The sequence below is a fragment of the Lontra canadensis genome, unplaced genomic scaffold (genome assembly GCF_010015895.1).
Source record: "Lontra canadensis isolate GAN:19392208 unplaced genomic scaffold, GSC_riverotter_1.0 scaffold29, whole genome shotgun sequence".
Taxonomy (NCBI): domain Eukaryota; kingdom Metazoa; phylum Chordata; class Mammalia; order Carnivora; family Mustelidae; genus Lontra; species Lontra canadensis.
The window spans coordinates 15,781,796-15,796,279 of NW_022631023.1; positions in this window are offsets into that span (position 1 = coordinate 15,781,796).

Here is a 14,484-nt window from a genome sequence, read left to right on the forward strand (position 1 = left end):
TGCCCCCCCGGCAGGATTCATGGGTAGTTTTTCCTTGTGTGAACAAGAATGCCATTATTTTGCCTTTGCAGTGAAATCCTAATTTGGTTGGGGATCGCAGTTTTCCCCTCTAAACTTTTAGAAATTTTGCTCCAGTACATTCTGAAGTTGCATTTTTCCCCCCCAGAGGAGAAAGATGTAACCTGTTTTTTTCCCCAAGTATTTCCTTCTCTTTACTTTGGAGAAACTTCAAATATTTTCCACCATAGTTATGTTTCTACTTCCATTAAATATTTTTAACATTAATCTTCCTTCAACTCAGGAATGTTCTTGACCACTATACTTATGATGATTGTTCCTCCTTTTCATGGTATCTTCTTCTGAAATTGCTAATATATGTTTCTGAGAGTTCTGCTGTTTTCTAGATTGCTTATCTTTTCATTAGTTGTTTTTACCTCCTCGTTCTTTATTTCTGAGTTCTAAGTTGTAGAAAAATTTCCAGAAGTAGTCTTCAATATGAATGAATCTGTAGTACATAATTTTCTGGCACTTTCTTAGCATTTGAAAGTCTGGTGATATTGCATTAATTTTAAAGCAATCTTTTATGCTCTCAGATTAATATTACATGATGATTGTCACATAATGGAACATGAAAATGTTAAACTGATTCAATTTATTTTTCTATCTAATGGCATAAGTAAGTGTGGTATAACCAAATTTCTTAACTTCTTGTGGTTGTTAGATAATTACCTAATATTTAATTAGGATGCCCAATTCGTATTTGGGGGAAAAACAGTTTTGTACCAATAGAATAATTTCTCAAAATTGTATTATTTCTGATAGTGTTTCTAAGGTTCTTGTGTCTGAGTTGTTAATTCACCCAATATCCATTCTTCCTTAGTATCAGAATCCTGATATATTACTCTAGGTAAGGTACTCATTTCTCAGCCCCCCTCCCCATTATGTGAGTCTATGTCACTAATTTCTGATCAATAAATGGAAGCAAAAATTGAATCCAAGAAATTATAGTAGCTCATGTGTCCTTATTTGGAGTGGTTAGAAGTCATGACTCACTCAACATTTCTCATAAAGACTTTAAGCTATGTAAGAATAAAGACAAATTTTATCATGATGTTCAATAAATAGTTGATTACTTTATGGCTGATCAGTTAATGTTGGTGTGATGGGAAGTAGGGAGAAAGGAAAAAAAATAGTCAAATACAATTTATTTATCATCTGGAAGCTTAAAAGGGAATGAATGAAACATTGATGAATTTAAGAGACAGTTTTTCATGTGTCTCTCACATTTGTGCATGACTTGCAAATAAAGACACTGATGTGAATCACTCCAGATGATCTTCCCAAAGACGTAGAGCAAACAGCCTCAGAAGACAGAAATTGTTTCTTCTCTGGAGCAGATGGCAGATTTGCTTATTGTCCAATCTAATAAAGACAATGTTCTACTGTGGGATAAAGATTGGATAGTTTGCCTGTAGTTCATTTAAAAATAAATTGAAGTTTCATAACAAGGAGTTGCTCATCTATGATGCAGACCTACTGTATGTGTGGCATCTGCATGGGAAAGCAAGAAGCTCATGCTGCTTTCTGTGCCATGAGTAATCAAGTTTTTCTCTTTGATCTAAGAGTCTAGTATCTTCTCATTGTCTCCATGAAATTGAACAAGGCTGACGTGATAGCCAATAAGTCAGGTAAAAGCTCGTACCCATCATTCTTGATAAGGCTTTCCCAGTTTCACATGGTCCTGTGAGGGCCTGTTAGGGTTATGACTAGGGAGTCAGAGGAAGGGATACACAGAGTCAGTCATGGGTTCTGTTCACCTTCTAAAGCCAACAATCACTATCTTAACTGAACACAAGATTTTGTCATCACTCAGTGGTCACAAACATGTCCTCAAAGCTAATACTATTCAATAGGATGGTGGCAGCTGCATTGTGTTGACCAGCTCCAAACACGGATACAGTTCTTGCTAGAAGCAAAGTTTATCTCTACACTCATCTCATATTTCTATTTAGCAACTTTTCTGGGACCTACAATCTTAATTCCCCACTGGGCTTTTGAGACTTATTGCGCCCCATCAGTGACAGTACATTGACGACATGACCCATGCATGAGTCCAAGAAAATACATTCAGAAAATACGTATCTGGTAAGTAGACAGTCCCTGTGTCCCTTATTCCTGAAATACCACACTGTAATCCCAGCCTCATTCCCCCCAGAAGCCTTAAAAATCTTGATCTTGTATCCCATTCTTTCTTTGTCAGAAAACTGGTCATCTCTAAAGAATTAGAACAGACCAATCAGGCCTTGAGACAGCCAGGAGAATCAGCATTAAAGGCTCAAGGTTTGATAACTTTGTGAAAATGTGAATAATGACCTTCTTCCTCCCGGGCCTTCCAGGGAGGAAAGTAATCAGAGACAAAATTGCATAGCCTAAGAACAGCTTTAGACATCTTTGCCTTATAAATATCCCACAAAAGGAGGCTGGGTCAAGGGCTCATTCTCCCAGGACCTCTTAATTATGGATACATTCTTGTCATGATTCAGCTTCTTCCTGCTGTTCCCATCAGCACTATTTTCAATTTGGTAATACTGGATTGGTAATACCACAACTTCCGTTTACTATGAGCTTTAAATTAGTGAAGACTTATTTACCTATGGAGTATTATATCTTACACATTATTTTCTAAGAAACCTACCACAGGTTTTTCAGTGGCTAGATGGGAGAACATTTGTGCTATAGAGTGCCATACTCAAAAGCAGGGATGGATACACTATGGTCTATGGGCCAGATCTAGCTCCCTGACTGTATTGTATGCCCTGCAAACAAGGAATTCTTTTTTATTACCTTTGAACGTTTATATTAAGCAAAATGTTAACCTCCCCCAAAAGAATTCTGTTTTCTCATTAGTAGATCAATATTACAAAAAATTGTACTCAATTATTATACTTCAAATTTCATCAAGAAAAATATTTGGAGAAATCTGTTTTCTCCTATACTTTCTAAGTATCTACATAACATTTCTTAGACCTTAAAGCCAAAAATATTTATCATCTGGCCCTTTGCAGAAAAAGTTTGCACACTCAGCTTAGATATAGATCTCAGGTGGAACTAGAATCTTGCTCTCTTGATTTTCTTCTACCTGGGAGTGAGCTCATGGATTTCCACATATTCCTGTTCCAAGTTGAGAGACTGGGAACCGCTAATGGTTCTGTTTGGGTGTAAACAAAACATGCAGATGATAAATTTTACTGTGGTTTTTTAAACAACATTTCTCACCTAAAAATAATTCCCTCATCAGCCATTGCCACTGTGGTTTCACACGAAAGTTCGTGAGGGTCTTCAGTTCTCTCACCTGTACAATGGCTTTGGTAATTAATTAGAGTCCATGAATGTATACATTAGCTGTCTGTCCTAAGCAAGGATAATATTGAAATAACATAATCCATCATGTTGAGATATGATATCACTATTTTAAAAATATTACCATTGGAATATGAAAATATTGTAACATTTTTTTTTTCTCCACAACAATTCTTTAGGTGATACAGTGGTATAGAGGCACTCATAAAGACTGTGGGTAAAAGAAGGTAGGTATGACATGTTTTTCTTAAAACTACTCTAGCACTACCTAAATGTGAGGCAGGAATCCATCAAAATCCTTGAGGAGAATACAGGCAGCAGCCTCTTTAACCTCAGCCATAACAACTCCTTCCTAGAAACATCGCCAAAGGCAAGGGAAGCAAGGGCAAAAATAAACTATTGGGACTTCATCAAGATAAAAAGCTTTCACAGAACAAAGGAAACAGTCAACAAAACCAAAAGACTACCACAGAATGGGAGAAGATATTTGCAAATGACATATCAGATGAAGGGCTAGTATCCAAAATCTATAAAGAACTATCAAACTCAACATCCAAAGAACAAATAATGCAATCGAGAAATGGGCAGAAGACAGGAACAGACATTTCTGTAAAGAAGACATCCTAATGGCCAACAGACACATGAAAAAGTGTTCAACATCACTCGACATCAGGGAAATACAAATCCAAACCGCAGTGAGATAACACCTCACACCAGTCAGAATGGCTAATATTAACAGGTCAGGAAATGACAGGTGTTGGTGAGGATGCGGAGAAAGGGGAACCCTCCTACACTGCTGGTAGGAATGCAAGCTGGTGCAGCCACTCTGGAAAACACTATGGAGGTTCCTCAAAAAGTTGAATATAGAGCTACCCTATGACCCAGCAATTGCACTACTGGGTATTTACCCCTAAGATGCAAACGTAGTGATCCGAAGGGGCACGTGCACCCCAATGTTTATAGCAGCAATGTCCACAATAGCCAAACTATGGAAAGAGCCCAGATGTCCATCACAGATGAATGGATAGAGAAGATGTGGTATATATGTATACAATGGATTATCATGCAACCATGGAAAACGAAATCTTGCCATTTGCAACAATGTGGATGGAACTAGAGGGTATTATGCTAAGTGAAATAACTCAATCAGAGAAAGACAATTATCATATGATTTCACTGACATGAGGAATTTGAGAAACAAGACAGAGGATCATAGGGGAAGGGAGGGAAAAAATGAAACAAAACTTTACGCCAGAGAGGGAGACAAACCACAAGAGATTCTTAATGTCAGAAAACAAACTGAGGTTTGCTGGAGTGGAAGGGGTAGGAAGGATGGGGAGGTTGTGTGATGGACATTGGGTTGGGTATGTGCTATAGTGAGAGCTGTTAATTGTGTAAAACTGATGAATCACAGACCTGTACCCCTGAAACAAAAAATACATTATATGTTAATAAAAATAATGATAATAAAAAATTAAAAAAAAAACGACTTTAGCACTTATTTAAATATTTTTGAAAAACTCAAAAAGTGGACTTTGGAAGATGTGGGGTTGTATATGTTATTTTCCAGGAAGTTAAATAAATTATAAAGACTCAAAATTGCAGCTGTTTTAAAAGAATAACTTACTAATCGTTTGTCCTAAATTTCCTGGCATTGAGAATAATGATATGGTTTCATTCTGCCATGACTGTGTTGGGAGGACAAACAAAGTCCAATTTATGTCAGGAGAAATATTTCTGAAGGCAATGAAGATGCTTCTTTAAACTGCTTCTTTTGTTGACTGTTGTGATTTCCCTCAACTGGTTATTTGTTGGTAATAGGAAATCACTCATCCTCAAGGCAGTCATGAACCCCAATTGTCTTTTTCTTTCTTTCTTTCTTTCTTTCTTTCTTTCTTTCTTTCTTTCTTTCTTTCTTTCTTTCTTTCTTCTTCTTCTTCTTTTTTTTTAAAGATCTTATTTATTTGAGATAGATATAGAGAGAGAGAGAGTGAGCACAACAGGAGGAGGGACAAAGGAAGAAGCAGACTCCCTGCTGAGCAGGGAGCCTGACCTGGGACTTGATCCCAGGACCCTGAGATTATTACCCAAGCCAAAGGCAGTTACTTAACTGACTGAGCCACCCAGGCACCCCTGTACAGAGTTTTCTATTTTCCTTCTAGATGTTGGTCAGAAAATACTCTCAGAGCCTCAATGCCTTCTGAGATTCTTGAAGTTCCTTGACACATGACCATTCCACTCCAGGCCAGTAACAATGCATCAAATCTTTGTCATGCTTGGGATCTCTAACTTTTCCTTCTGCAGTAAGTTGGACAAAACTCTGCTTTTAAAAGGATCATGTGATTAAGTCAGGCCATCTGGATAATCCCTTATCTGAAAATTCAATGATTTGTGTCCTTAATTACATCTGCAAAATCCCATCATAGCAGCATGCAGATCAGGGTTTGAAGGAAATGACTGGGAGGTTGGGAATGTACATCAGGGACTGAACTGAGGGGGGCCATCTTGGGGTTCTGCCAACCACATATACTACACACATGCACATGCATGTAGAGTTGTATAATAAGTGATATTTAGAGAGAGTAAAGAAATTGAGAGGCTCTGAAGAGTATTATAAGAGAGTTAAAATAAGATGGGAAAAAACCAAACTTTTTCTATAGTCATTGTTTGGGTAAGTGTGGGGAAACTTTCGGTGATAAACTCTTTGGAAATATACCTGAGTTTGAAGAGAATGTTTCCTTCTAAGAATGAGTAATTGAGTAATTGAGACCCCCAGCCATTTTCTCTGGTCTTGATAGGGTTCCTCTACTCAATGTTTAACACAGCTCAGGCAGCTTTTGGAACAAAGAGGGACTTTCTGCCTAAAACAGCTTGCCTGTCAATAATGATTTCTACAAATGGTATATTTTTCTGTTCCAGTACAGACGTTATACAGGGAATGAAGTTGTAGGTATTTAGTCTTGGTGAGGGAGGCCCTGGGACTACCAACCCAAGGTCCTTGCCATGTCCTGTTAATGTGCCTGAGCTCTTTTCTCACCTCGAGATCGATAACCCATATACTTAGGTCTCTTCTCAAACATCTCTTCCAAGAGATGCTTTCCTTTTTCCCCCTATTTTGTAATCATTAATACCTTGCTGTTGTGCTTATTGCTTGTCACCCTTTCCCCTCTGAAATATAGGCTTCCTGAGAGCAGGAACTAACTCTCCTTGGTCCCCCAATCTCCTGAGGAGGGAAACAGGTACAGCAAGGATACTGTCCCTTTTCAAATTCTCATGATGATTTCTCACAATCATGTCTTTCAAACTCTTTGTTGGAGTCAACTCTTTTTCCACCTGCCCCTGCACTTGGTCCAGATGATGTGATGCTGTTGTTTTCCAAACCCACCAACAAATACACTGAAGGGATCTGGCTTGTGTGGGCAGAGATATGATTTAAAGAGACCTCTGCTTATTCCTCCTCCATCATTAAATTGATTCCCTCAATGTTTCTGTGTGGTGATGTAAATGTCAGAGAAGGGTAACATTCAAGATGTATGGGTAATTCTTTTTACTGAGCATGAACATATTTATTTATTTAAAGATTTTACTTATTTATTTGTCAGAGAGAGAGGAAGAGAGAAAGCACAAGCATGGGGAGTTGTAGGCAGAAGGAGAAGCAGGCTTCCTGCTGAGCAAGGAGCCTGATGTAGGACTCGATCCCAGGATCCTGGGATCATGATCTGAGCCAAATGCAGACACTGAGCTGATTGAACTAAGGGACATCCAGATGTCCCTATTTATTTCTTTTTCTGAGAATTGATTTGAATTAGAAGTTGGAAATTATGTAAGCCATCTGGGCATCCTGTGTTGAAAGGAAAGAGGGCACACTTAAGGAATCAAGGAAGAAAGAAGTAAGGCTATTTGAAATGAGCATTTTTTGCTTTACAAACTCACTTAGGACTCTAGGGTTAAATTTTTGGTAAGTTCTCTCTGGGAACCATGGTCTTCTTATTTTTAGTGTTTAGTGCATTAGTTGTCTCTCTTGCCTCTATAAGCATTGTGGATTTTTAATGTGCGGCTGTGCTCTTTTTGTAAATTTCATGCATGAGGTGCAGAAAAAACACAGAGCTTACCGGAAAACTCTTGGCTAGAAAAGGGAGAGTATGCTTCTTTTTGGGTCACAACTTTTGGTAAACTATGAATCCAAGAGGAGATAGATTTGGAATATAGTGTTGGGAACTGCAATTGCCAATGATAACCATTAAAACAAACAAACAAACAAACAAACAAACAAACAAACAAAACCAAACTATTTTATAAACAGTGCCGTTCAACCACTCCTTCTCCTCATGCAGATTTTGTTTGCCCAGGGCCCCCATGACAGTATACACTTTGGCATTTACTAGTGTTTTACAAAATGCTTCCACCTTTCCTCTTCCTGCCCATTAACAAAATGTGGCTACTTTTGTCTGATTTCATAAGAATTTAGACCTTGAAAATTTTTGTTAAATTATAACTTAATTACAGTGAGTAACTCATTAGTCAAATTAATGCCCAAAGTAAGCCAATCTGAACTCGCTATTTTTCTGAAACTTTGAAGGAATGGTTTCCAATAATAAGCAATATAGGCCACTGGGAGAAATACTGCGCATCACATGTGGTTTTGTGACACCCTTAAATTAGCTTTCTGAAAGTAAACCCTTCTTTGGGGTCTATGAATGAGGCTGCTTTTCTGCTTTACTTTCATTCTTGAGCTCTATATTGATATAAACATGTTTTTGGATGACATCTCCACATGGATGGCTTTCAACATCTCAAAAACAATACATCAAAAATTAAAGTCATTTCCTCCCTGCAAAGCCTACTCCTCCTGTCTCTGTTGCACGTTAGTGAAAGGAACTACCACTTGTTCAGGTTGCCATAGAAACGCCTGTCACTCATCCCTGACTCCACACCTTATTTCAGCCTACACTTCCGTTCAACTGTTAAATGTCTCAATTATTCCAATTCTCATTGGTTCTGAATTACCTTCAACCAAAGTTCAACCTTCCAGGCATATGGAAGTGCTGGATCCTGCCTACCTCTCCCAGCAGATCTTTCCTAACCATACTGAACTCCTTTTTTTTTTTTTTTTTAAGATTTTATTTTATTTTATTTGACACAGAGAGATCACAAGTAGGCAGAGAGGCAGGCAGAGAGAGAGAGAGAAGGGGAAGCAGGCTCCCTGCCGAGCAGAGAGCCAGATGTGGGGCTCGATCCCAGGATACTGGGATCATGACCGGAGGTGAAGGCAGAGGCTTTAACCCACTGAGCCACCCTGGCATCCCCCCTACTGAACTCCTGATCCTTCCTCAAATATCCTTTGTTTTGTTTCCTTTGTGCTTTTGTTCTTGCTGGTATCACTGCATACAATGACTACTCTCCTATGTGCTCAACTCTTACTTATTCTTCTATTTATCCTTCAAAATCAAAATCAGGTGTTACTTTTCCTCCTTCAGTCTCACCACTAAATACGTTAGGTTTCTTTGTCTGTCCTATATTGTGCTGTACATCTGAAGGCTGATGCTTAGGGACTGAGCCACCCACACGCCCCATCAGTGCCATTTCTTAAATGAGTATATGAGTGAATGAACAGATGACTACTGAGAAAGTATTACAGAGTGACTGTTGAAATTGCACTTCAATGGTTCAAGATGTTATGGACACTTCCTTATATTATTCAGGTTAAAAAAAGGATTATGTAGTCCTGACATTTATATAAATGCAGTGAAGCAGAATTGCATTCCCAAAATCATACAGTCATAGAATCTTTCAGATTTCCTGAATCCTATTTGTTTATTCAAATGCATATTCCTTTTTCTTTAGTTATGAAGGTGGAACAACAAGCCTTTTTTTTTCCCTCTTCATTTTGTAAAGGAGACCTATCATTTATGTAGTCTCTTTGACCTTGAAGATGATATGAAATTGAAAGCAGGCAGAATGCCCCAAATTCCATATCTGTGTGCCATATAAACCTTAGTTGATGTGATTGTGGAATGTGGGTTGAAAGATCTGTATACTGCATTAATGTTGAGGCATATAAACATCTGTTATTGATGTAAATTTTAAATTAAATTAATTTTCATTTTGGCTTTGGAGGTAGACAAATTTCCCTATATTTTTATGAACAAGAAAAGGAGGAAAAAATTAGTATAAATAGCTAGAATTTAGTTCCATAAAAGATATTGGGAATTTGTTGACCATCTATTCATGTGATCAATTCAGACAACAAGCATCTATTGAACTAATGATCTATATTGATAAAATTAACCCAGAAAATTACTAAATCCCTGTTTCAATGTGTTCTGCATAAAAGTGGCAATAGAAAGCTCAATTAAAACAAATTTTCACATAATTAACAAAATAGGCCTTCATCAATTATTTATGGGATTTTGGCAGATTAAGTGTCTTAGTCCTTTGGGGCTGCTATAATAAAATGCCATAGACTGAGTGGCTTATAAATAACAGAAATTTGTTTCTCACAGTTTTGGTGGCTGAAAGTCCAAATCATGGTGCCAGCGTGGTAGGATTAAGGTCCTCTTCTGGGTACACATTTCTTATTATATCCTTGCATGGTGAGGAGAGCTCCGTGAGATCTCTTTTATAAGGGCACTAATTTCATTCATGAAAGCTCCATCCTCATGACCTAGTCACTTTCCCAAAGCCCCACACATTAATATTATCACCTTCAGGGAGTTATTATCTCAATGTATGAATTTTGAGGGAACACAAACATTCAGACCATGGCAGTAATCAACAGTTTCTGAAATTAAGAAAGCTTATAAATTGAACCACTATCCATCTCTTATTAGATGACAACACAGGACTATACTAAATATGTGATCTATGTGCTCTGATTTTGATAATAACAGTTTTGAATAAAAAGATACACATTTCCATAATAAGTCATATAAAGAAAAATAGATTGTTGAGTTTTCCACCTGAATTTCTTAAAAAAAAAAGAAAAAAAAAAGGCCAAAAGCTATAATCAAAAAAAATGGAGTCCTTTTGGTTGATGCACATAGTTTTGGTAAGTGATATTTTGATAAACTTGAGACTTTGGGGAGACTAATACTCTTTTTTAGACAGTTTAAATTTAAATCTTAAGCTTGACTTAAATAGGCCTGATATCTAGGACCCTTTTAACCTGCCTAAGTCCTGAGACAATTGAGAAAACAAAAGATTCAAAAGATTCAGACCAAATTATCACATTTATTTATTTATTTATTCAACATGTAATATATTATTTATTTCGGGGGTACAGGTCTGTGATTCATCAGTTTTACGCAATTCACAGCACTCACCATAGCAAATACCCTCCCAATGTCCATCACCCAGCCTCCCCATTCCTCCCACTCTTTTCCACTCCAGCAATTTCAGTTTGTTTCCTGAGATTAAGAATCTCTTATGGTTTGTCTCCCTCTCTGGCGTAAAGTTTTGTTTCATTTTTTTCCCTCCCTTCCCCTATGATCCTCTGTCTTGTTTCTCAAATTCCTCATGTCAGTGAAATCATATGATAATTGTCTTTCTCTGATTGAGTTATTTCACTTAGCATAATACCCTCTAGTTCCATCCACATTGTTGCAAATGGCAAGATTTCGTTTTCCATGGTTGCATGATAATCCATTGTATACATATATACCACATCTTCTCTATCCATTCATCTGTGATGGACATCTGGGCTCTTTCCATAGTTTGGCTATTGTGGACATTGCTGCTATAAACATTGGGGTGCACGTGCCCCTTCGGATCACTACGTTTGCATCTTAGGGGTAAATACCCAGTAGTGCAATTGCTGGGTCATAGGGTAGCTCTATATTCAACTTTTTGAGGAACCTCCATAGTGTTTTCCAGAGTGGCTGCACCAGCTTGCATTCCTACCAGCAGTGTAGGAGGGTTCCCCTTTCTCCGCATCCTCACCAACACCTGTCATTTCCTGACCTGTTAATATTAGCCATTCTGACTGGTGTGAGGTGTTATCTCACTGCGGTTTGGATTTGTATTTCCCTGATGTCGAGTGATGTTGAACACTTTTTCATGTGTCTGTTGGCCATTAGGATGTCTTCTTTACAGAAATGTCTGTTCCTGTCTTCTGCCCATTTCTCGATTGCATTATTTGTTCTTTGGATGTTGAGTTTGATAGTTCTTTATAGATTTTGGATACTAGCCCTTCATCTGATATGTCATTTGCAAATATCTTCTCCCATTCTGTGGTAGTCTTTTGGTTTTGTTGACTGTTTCCTTTGTTCTGTGAAAGCTTTTTATCTTGACGAAGTCCCAATAGTTTATTTTTGTCCTTGCTTCCCTTGCCTTTGGCGATGTTTCTCTGGCACATATAAACTAAGATTATGTTTTTACAGAAGACATCCAGATGGAAACTAAAATCCTGGATATACTGATATGTTTATATATGCAGATACTTGGTATTTTGTGAACCCAATATTCAGATATTTGTCAGATTTTGTCAGGTTTTATGTCTGTACATATCATGAAAAGATGATTATATCTATCATATGCCTGAAAAGATTAATTATTTTGACAAAAAATGTTCATCTTCTCCAATATTCTATGTACATTTTCTCCATATTTAGTAAACTGAATATTTTTGTTTATGAGACACTTTTAGAGTTCTGAAAATTGAATATATAAGGAATTGCACTATGCAAATAACATCTAAGACTGCTTCACTCTATGTGTTCTTTGATTGTGGATTTAGAAGCCAGGAGATTTGAGATTTGAAAGTTTGAAGTGAGTGGCTCATAAGGACCAAAGGTTCATCACTGGATTAACTTGCAACATGTGAAAAATAATTTTGTTAGATTAAAAAATGATTTCTAAAGATGAAACACTAATCTGTAGTCACAAAGGTTTGTTAAGAATTGTCCTATTGTTTCTACTGAATAAATAATTCTGGGATTGATGTTTTAGCTTAAGCATGTTTCAGCCATCTTTGAATAAACTTTTATGAACTGCCCTTTCTAGATACATTTTATTTCCTAGGTGCACATGGTTTATAAGAAAAACCAAAGGAATATGCATGAAAAAAGTTGCAGATTACATCTTAAAATGACGTACTTGCTTTTAATTTCTTTTTTCCTTTACCACTACCCTCATAGGTTTCATTATTTAACAGACCCAGAAAAAAATATTGCTTATATGAATTAGTAGTAACTTTTTTTTTTCTCTTACCATAGCTTTAAGCAATGCATGTTTAATCAAAACCAGAGACTAATTCTTTTTCAGACCTGTGTTGTGGTCTTTTGACTTCCTGAAGAAGTATGAAAAAAAACATTAATCCACATCATAAAATACTTTATTTGCTTTGAGGTATCAATTATTGTTACGAGTGAAATACATTCAGAAGAATGGATATGTTAAAAGGCACCTTTATCTCGTGTTCCTTCACTGTGTGTGAATTTCTTGTTGCTCTATAAAACACAAAACTTTCACAGAGTGAGCTAATGTAGCTTAATGGCAAAATGAGACATCTAAGTTTAAGGTAAATAACAGAAAAGTCAAGTAGATGGAAATCTGGGAGTTGTGGTCAAGGGTGATCTTCATGTTCTTGATTCGCTTCTATTTTTTGTTTAATTTTTATTTTTATTAAGTTTTTAAATTTTAATTCCAGTATAGTTAACATATGATGTAATGTTAGTTTCAGGTGCACAGTATTGTGCTGATTCATTTCAAAAGAGATGTATCAGGGGGTCTCTCAGGTTCATTAGAATGTATAATCTACCTGTATTCAAGGTCAATGTGGAAACAAAGTAAGGACAGGGCCTATTGTTGTTTATATCTATTCCATATATACTCACAACTTCTAACCTTCCTTTCGTTGAAGAGATTGGGCCCGCCAATCTGTCTGACTCACATAAGATTTGGAAGTTTGATATAAGGGAGAAGCCACTATTTTTTTTAAATGATTTTATTTATTTATTTTAGAGATTGAGAGGAAGAGAGAGAGCATGAGGAGGAGCGGAGAGAGAGGGACAGACTCCTCACTGAGTGCAGAGCCTGGTGTAAGGCCTAATCCCATGACCCTGACATCAGGACCTGAGCTGAAATCAAGAGTCAGATACTTAACTGACTGAACCACCTAGGCAGCCCTGGGAGAAGCCAGTCTTCTGCAGCTTTTTGCTATTACTGCAGGCCAGCAAGTCCATAGAAATAGGAAGTTTTCTTAATTCAGGTTTCCATGTGCAGTTTCCAGCTCCCAGGAGGTCAAGAAGCAGAGATAGAGGTGGTGGCATCTTGATCTGGCCTTCAGTTTCAGAATTATGGCTGTCCATCCTCCAGCCTCTGGGTTGTGGAGAGGCCACTGGAGCAAGTCATTTGGGCTTCTTCCTTCTGGCAGAGGTCCAGGGCCAGCTTTAGTGGATCAGTTTCGATTGTTGTCAAAGTCATTCCAGGAGGCCAAGACTAGAAGTTGTTCCTTCAGCCTTTCCAATGATTTTATAAGCACCAAGTTCCCGATTTTAAATCTGTCCCTGCTTAAAATATTTAGAGTAGTCTTTTTGTCCTGCACTGAGTTCCTCCTAATGCATTAGGCAGGCAAATAAAGATGTGAATGGTTGGAGAACAAACTTCTACTTCACTTTTAACAGTGATCGATATTAACACTTTGAGGTTATACCTCCACTTCACCCTCACCAAATAATGAAAGACCCAATGTGCCCAGATTCCAATTTACAGTCAGATAAGTTAGAAAGTAGATTTTCACAGTACAATGCATTTTTTTCATTTCATAATACTGTGAACTGTTAAGAAAAAATAAGGGCCCGTTTATATTTGACTAAGATATAAATCATAGATGCCCTTAAAATCATCTTAAAAACCCCATATAAAATTTCAAGGCCCAATATATTGTGGTAAGGGAAGAATTCAGCTGTACTTAAAAAAAAAAAAAAAGAATAGTATTCAATGAATCTAATAATAATAACAGTGCAGTGGTGGTGGTAGTGGTGTGTGTGTGTGTGTGTGTGTGTGTGTGTGGTTTTTTTCCCCCCTGTCTGGAGAGACTAGAGGTTTATGGAGTCTGGGTGAGCAGACAGTTCTATAGACATAAACTCTCCAGTGGAAAACCCCTTGGAGCCTGTTCAAGGCAAG